Here is a 7,378-nt window from a genome sequence, read left to right on the forward strand (position 1 = left end):
GTTCATTATGAAATATAAGTGTGATGCTAATATTCCCATCCACATAAATAGGTAAGTTTCTTTAGGACTACCATCTAAATACAACAAGGTCAGGACCATAATATTATGAGTGACATTTATTGTCATCTAGTCTGGGGTTGCAGATTATAACTCTAACATTATCCATGTGTTTTATAAATTTGTGCTATTGTTCACATATTGACAAATGTGTGGCTGGATAGGAAGACTCCATCGGTGTAACTAAAATCTGTCCACAACACACATTCTCCTGGTTTTGAATCATAATGCACAACAGAGGGTGGCATTGAGGAGTGGGGGTGAATCAACATGATGCATTAGATGCCCATAACTCACCTTGTGCCCCCTTGACTATGACCTTCTCCCTGAATGGGAAACATAGGAATTATCTCACTGGGTACCCTGATGGCCAGTTACTCATAGATCACAAGAAGTAGTAATGTTCACCCGAATTCAAAATGCATCTAGCATGTCTGTTTATCAGTACAAAATAAATTTTAAAGTTTCTGCTGGTTGAGATAAAAAGGCTGAATTGCCTGAAACTATCCTACTGGTAAACTGTGTCTGAAAATGCATTCAATCAATTGGAAATTGCTTTTTTCCCCTCCGCTGGAAAGTAGTAAAAGTACTTAACATTAAGTATTTATAAGGTTTGGGTTTATATGGACTAACGTTGAGCTCTAAACATGAAAAAGCAGATACCATTACCCGATCTTTTATAGCTAAACAATTCCATGAGGGATGCACTGTACCCTCGTGAAAAGAGCAAAGCTTATAGTAAAACAAACCTGGGATTGAATCACATCTCTAATGATTACTAGTTGCCTAGTCTTGGTAGATATGCTTCAGCTCTGTCATTCTAAAATTCTGATTTTATTGTAGCATTGTCGTGAGGATTAAAAGTCCTGGGTGTTTTGTAAGCACACCTTGATTGTTAGTTTCATGCTCTAACGTGTCATACATAAAGTGTTAATAGCCACTATCGGTAGCTGTCTCCTCACAACTTCCTTTACGACAAAGATAATGACTAGAAATAAATAGCCACTATTTTACATGTAACAGGAATCTTAGGCAGAGAAAAATCAGGTTGAATTGTTTCTTCATCTGAAAATTCAAGATTTCATACGGGCCCTGACTGTTTCCAATAATTGTTGCAGATCAAATCTGTGTAGCATCTTACCATTTTCAAAAATGTTTTCAGAAAAATCATGTCCAAGTGGTATAAAAATGTGAGCACATAGCACTCTCTTAAGCCATGTTGTTGATACAAAGGAAAGAGCCACCAACTCAAAGGTCACTCACCTTCTGGACCGTGTTGTGATGTTTGTTTTTCCCCCAAAGGACACACTTTGTAAATTACACAATTGTGAACTTGTGCAGTCTCCATATTTCAATTAGACTTGGTGTGTTTATTCCATTCATATGCTTCCCAGTAATCTGCTCCACATTCACGTTCACTGGTAGTGGCTCCAGTCTCCTAAGTCCACTTATTGTTTGATGCTCTGTGCAATGCCTCTTCTGCAACCACAGCCCAAGCTAAAGCTATAGTTTGGCTGAGGCAGTGCCATTTCCTCACCTGGGCCTTCGAAAAAGATAATGTTATCCTTATGTCATTTAATGCCCATGGTGCCAAAGGGCCAGATATCTCTATGAAGATATTACTACTAAGCTAAGAGAATTTTTAGCTGAAGTTTCATCCAGAAACCCGGGAGAATCTTTTTTTGTAAAGCTATAGGTGGGCAATAATTCCAACAGCTGCAATCATGCCAACCACATTGTATCAGAGAAAATTTTATTTAAAAAGCAAAGCAACTATTACAAGGCAGGAAAATTACAGTAATTTAAAGATCCCCTATATATTAGTTTATTAGCATCCCCCCCCTTGGAAATTTTCAGTAGCTTTATATCTTTTACACAGCAGGGTCCTCTGCATGTTGCTCACAAGACATCCGTAGTCTGCCCTTTTGATAACTTGGCTTTTCTCCGAGTATGGTCTGTACACTTGGGAGGAGTATTGAGTTGAGCCAGGAGTGTTAGTTCCAGGCAGAGAGGCAATATAAATATAAGACAGTAGTTAAGAATGTGGATTCTGCATTTAGACTGCTTGGATATGAATCCTAGCTTTGTCACTGGCTAGCTGTGTGTGATTAAAGGATGGCCCACCCTATGTTCTAACAGGGATAAATAAAAACCTACTTGCTCTACTTTAAAAATGGTAAACTAGCTTTCCTGCCCAAAGCATTTCTTGTAAACATTTTTTCCACAAGTAATTAAAATCGTACATATATACCTCATTAAGGGTTAGCATGTGGCTTCCTCACTCAAAAAAGATAAATACCTGGTCATAAACAAGTTTAGAAAAGTTCCCAAAAGTTCTGGAATATATTGATGAGGAATGATATAACTAGCCAATAATGCATATGTAATGATGTAATATGAAATGATGGCTTACAAAACTTTGCATGTAGCCAATCAGAATAGGGCTGATGCCGCTGCTAACCAATAGATTGTGAGGCACACCTGGAGGGCTCAGCCTCCCCAGCCAGAACACAGGGCCAGCCAGCCAAGCCTTGTTGAGTGTTGATTCCTGCGACTGTCAGGGGTTGCAGGCTCCCACATAATGATGGTGAGCCGTCTCCTACCTCCAGTGGAGATTGGAGCAAAGAACTCTGGGAGCAGAGATCACCAGACCTACTGGCTGGAAATAAGTGGCAGCCGAGGGAGCGAGAGGCACTAGTCCATCCCAGAACAGGATTCCACCCGCTTCTCCAGGCGCTGACTCCTCTTGCCTGCTGGCATTGTTTGGCTTGTTGAAGGAAATAAATGAGTGAAACCTGTTTGAGTTAAATGGTGTGTGTGTGTGTGTGTGTGTGTGTGTGTGTGTGTGTGTGTGTGTGTGCGTGCGTGCAGTTTCTTTTGTTGCGCATTCCTTCATATCGTCTTTGTTTTGAAGATGTTGCTCAAAATAAAACATTGAATAATCCAGAAGTTATTCAACCTCTGTAAACGCATCTGCAAGGTGGGGATATTAAGAGTTGTGAGAAATAAATGAGTTAATATATGCCACGTGCTTAGAACAGCTTCTGGCACATGCTAAATGCTATGTAAATGTCAACCGTTATTATCAAAAACTGGAGAAGGCCTCTGGTATGGGACATTAAAGGCTACCTGGGAGACAGCACTGGTTTTGCCTGTCTAATAACAAACAGGTTCCTTTTCACCCAATAATGTTGATATGCAGCCTCTCGTACATACTTCTTTTTTCACAGTGTCTTAAAGGAAGGTCTAATAATCTTGGGAACCGGAAGGGGAAAGGCAGCTATTCCCTCCTGGCTGTAGTCATGATGTGTGTGCTGGGTGCAGTGGGGGGTGGAGACTCTGCAAAGAAGGGATGCTCAGCCTGGAACTTTGCGCATCTCTCCCTCAAAACATTCTGTCCACGGTACTGAGAAACCACAGTGGCTATAGTGTGGGAGTCCACCATAGCCCCCTCAAGGGAAACCAACACAGCCATGGTTCCTGAGGTCAGTGACACATGGATGTCTGCAGAAATCTCCCACGGAAGTTGAGCTTACCACCATAAGTCACCAAATACATGAGAGGGGCCTACAGCATGAGAGAGAAAATGCAAACCCAACAAATGAAAGGCCCTGTATCAGAGAAAACATAATAGACCAATCCAACATTCATTTTTACATCCAAATAATAGTGCCCCAACGATAGCCATGCCCTAATCCCTGGGATCTGTGAATATGTTACCTTACATGGCAAAGTGGATGCAAGGTTGCAGATAGAATTAAGACTGCTAATCAGCTGACCTTAAAATAGGGAGATTTTCTGAAAAGACAATCTAAGGAATGGGAGAAAATATTTGCAAAGGATGCGACTGACAAGGGATTAATTTCCAAAATATACGAACAGCTTATAAAGCTCAATATAAAAAAAAACAATCAAAAAATGGGCAGAAGATGTAAATAGACATTTCTCCAAAGAATACATATAGATGGGCAACAGGCACATGGAAAGATGCTCAACATTGCTAATTATTAGAGAAATGCAAATCAAAACTACAATGAGGTATCACCTCACACTGCTCAGAATGGCCATCATCAAAAAGTCTACAAATTATAAGTGCTGGCGAGGGTGTAGGGAAAAGGGAACCCTCCTTCATTATTGGTGGGAATGTAAACTGGTGCAGCCACTATGGAGAACAGTATGGAGGTTCCTTAAAAAACTAAAAATGGAATTACCATATGATCCAGCAGTCCCACTCCTGCACATATATCCAGGAAAGATGAAAACTCTAATTCAGAAAGATACATGCACCCAAATGTTCATAGCAGCACCATTTACAATAGCGAAGACATGGAAGCAACCTAAATGTCCATTGACAGAGGAGTGGATAAAGAAGATGTGGTACATACATGTAATGGAATATTACTCAGCCATAAAAAAGAAAGAAATAATGCCATTTGCAGCAACATGGATGGACCTAGAGATTATCATACTAAGTGAAGTAAGTCAGACAAAGACCAATATCATATGATATCACTTATATGTGGAATCTAAAAAAGTGATACAAATGAACTTATTTACAAAACAGAAATAGACTCACAGACATAGAAAAGAAGCTTATGGTTACCAAAGGGGAAAAGGGGGAGGGAAAAATTAGAAGTTTGGGATTAACAGTTACACACTACTATATATAAAATAGATAAATAGGGCTTCCCTGGTGGCGCAGTGGTTGAGAGTCAGCCTGCCGATGCAGGGGACACAGATTCGTGCCCCAGTCTGGGAAGATCCCACATGCCACGGAGCGGCTGGGCCCGTGAGCCATGGCCGCTGAGCCTGCGCGTCCGGAGCCTGTGCTCCGCAACGGGAGAGGCCACAACAGTGAGAGGCCCACGTACCGCAAAAAAAAAAAAAAAAAAAAAGATAAGGATTTACTATATAACATAGGGAACTATATTCAATATCTTGTAATAACCTATAATGGAAAATAATCCGAAAAATGTATATGTTATATAACTGAATCATTTTGCTGTACACCTGAAACATTATAAATCAGCTATATTTCAATTAAAAAATAAATAGGGAGATTTTCCTGGATTATGTGGACGGCCTAATATTATCACAGGAGTTCCTAAAAGTGCAAAAGGATGGCAGAGAAGGAGATTGCAGTGATGCAATGTGAGAAGGACTCAAGCAGCCATTGCTAGCTTTGAAGATGAAGGTAGGGAGCCACAAGCCAAGGAATGTGGGCAGCAGCTAGAAGGTGAAGGTGAGGAAACAAATTCTCCCTTAGAGCCTCCAGAAAACAGTGCAGCCCTGCCAACGCCTTGATTTGAGCCCAGTGGGACCCCTGCCAGATTTATGGCCTGCAGAACTATAAAATAATAAATTGGCGTCATTTTAAGCTACTAATATGTAATAATTTGTTACAGCAGCAATAGAAACTAGAGGGCATTGGAAAATCAGATGGTATGAAGCCCGCTGCCTATTTTTCCACATGACAATAGGCTGAAGTTGCATAGTTGCTGCTACTTGGTATCACCAGAGGGCAATTGTTCTCTACCATTCCTTTTGTTGATTTACATCTAGATGACTTTACTCAATAAAGACCTGGCCCCTATAGGCACGGGAGTGTTTTCTAAGTGCCAGGTGCTATACCAGGAAGTGTTACCAAAATGAATTAGACATGGCCCTCAACACTGAGTGTTTATGGTCTAGTGGGGGAGGTAACGTCAACACGATGTGAGTGCTCCAAGGCCAGTACATACAGGGTGCTCTGGAAACACAAAGCAGCCTGTAACCCAGCCGTGGGTGAGCACTCAAGGAGGGGATGGTGCCATGTCTCAAATAATAAGATCCTACCTTCAAATAGCAGCAGTATCACTGTCACTATACGGTACTCACTACATATCACATGTACATGACCTATAGTGCGTTATGTCTTAAGTGCCTTATCTTCATTAATTCATTTAATCTTCCCAGTAACTCTACTGTTATTAAATGCATTGCACAGATGATAAAAGTGAGGAGCTGAAAACTTAGGTTGCTTGCCCGAGGTCACAGGACACTTAATAGTGTGGAGTCACCATTTGAAGCAAGGTGTTTTGGCTCTGGTGCCCGGGCTTTTAACACCTACCCTCTACTACCTTCTATAATAACTCCAGGACTTTTGCTTGGATGCCAGGAGTGAAATTAATGCCTGTGCACACAGTGAGGCCCAAGTCTCTTCTGGAGCTTTATCTTGCCCTGATTTGCAGAGATACTAGTTCTCTTCAAAGGTAAAATAACTCCCTTTAGCCCCAGTGTTTTCACTGGAAAAGCTTCTAAGAAATGGCTGTGCTTTAAGGAGGCATAGGAAGTAGCCAGACAGGTAGATGAAGGAAGAACAAGGGAATCCTTGCCCTCTTCTTTTCTCTGTGTGTATGTACTTCCTGGGTAATTCCATCCATACCCACGATGCTAATAACACTCAACAGGTAGTCACTTTTTTTTTTTTTCCCCTACGGTACGCGGGCCTCTCACTGTTGTGGCCTCTCCCGCTGCGGAGCACAGGCTCCGGACGCGCAGGCTCAGCGGCCATGGCTCACGGGCCCAGCCGCTCCACGGCACGTGGGATCCTCCCGGACGGGAGCACGAACCTGCATCGACAGGCCGACTCTCAACCACTGCGCCACCAGGGAAGCCAGGTAGTCACTTTTTATTGAGACATTTAAGGTATCTTAGGTTAGTTTTAGCAATCATTAAGCTCAACCACAATGAATGAAGCAGATTTTATCAGGTTAACCAAATTCTTCAATGTCATCTATCCATCCATTTGGTCATTCATCAAATATTTTTGTGTGCATACCAAGTGCCAGGCACAGTTCTACATTCTGAGAATATAGCAGTGAACAAAACAAAACTTCTTGCTCTTGTGAAACTCATATATCCACCCAAGAGACATAGACAATCAGCAAATAGGTAAAACCTATAGCCTGTAGGATGGTGATAAACAATGCTACAGAAAAAATGAGAGCTGGGGAAAAGGGTGATGGAGGTAAGGGTTGTAATTTAAAGGAGCAAGCATGGGTATATCTGGGGGAAGTGCGTTCCAGGGGAAGGCAACAAAAAATACAAAGGCCCTGGGACAGGAGATAGTTGGCTTATTCAAGGAACACCAAGGAAGTTCATGTAGCTGGAGCAGAACGAATGAGAAGGTGAAAAGAAATAGAGTCAAAGAATAACAGAAGATCAGACTGTATTATAAAGTCATAGCAGAGCTGTATTGTAAGTGAGATGTTGGCCACTGAAGGGTTTTGAGCAGAAGAATGGCATTATCTGACCTCTATTTCTAAAAGCTTACTCTAAC

This window comes from Lagenorhynchus albirostris, chromosome 21 (assembly GCF_949774975.1).
Source record: "Lagenorhynchus albirostris chromosome 21, mLagAlb1.1, whole genome shotgun sequence".
In the NCBI taxonomy this organism is placed as follows: domain Eukaryota; kingdom Metazoa; phylum Chordata; class Mammalia; order Artiodactyla; family Delphinidae; genus Lagenorhynchus; species Lagenorhynchus albirostris.